The 410-nt window shown below is 44.9% G+C and overlaps 1 protein-coding gene across 5 annotated transcripts in view; it reads right to left on the bottom strand.

Annotated features, from left to right (window-relative positions):
- The window catches only part of GRIA1 (glutamate ionotropic receptor AMPA type subunit 1), a 284,539-nt gene that overhangs the window by 92,203 nt on the left and 191,926 nt on the right, over positions 1–410 (bottom strand). The gene's annotated exons all lie outside the window — the stretch shown is intronic.

Here is a 410-nt window from a genome sequence, read left to right as displayed (position 1 = left end):
ACTAAATGAATACAATGGTGGTAATGGATAGGGGTAAGGAACTGGTATAATTTTTCACACTTCGAAGTATTCACCAACCGTAGGATGATCAAGGACAGACACACACACACACACAAACACACACACACACACACACACACACACCATCTCTGTCTTTGTCTGTGTTTTCCTCTATACAGTTTTTAGACAGTTGTGGTTTGTTTTGTGGTCATTCTGCTGGCTGTAGTTGAAAAGGGCAAAAGGGAGGGGAACTGGAGATGCATCTGCAGAGGGATGAGCAGGTCTCCCAATGGCAGAACCTAGCCCAGGCTCACAAAAATCGAGCACATGCCAATGATTAACTCAGATGTCACCTTCTACCTGACGTCTTTCCCAGTCACTTGTGGGGAAACTATTGCTCAAAGGGAGAT

The sequence above is a fragment of the Pteropus alecto genome, unplaced genomic scaffold, assembly GCF_000325575.1.
Source record: "Pteropus alecto unplaced genomic scaffold, ASM32557v1 scaffold40, whole genome shotgun sequence".
NCBI lineage: Eukaryota > Metazoa > Chordata > Mammalia > Chiroptera > Pteropodidae > Pteropus > Pteropus alecto.
Note: the sequence above shows the minus strand (reverse complement) of the source record. Positions and strands in the feature narration are given on the sequence as shown.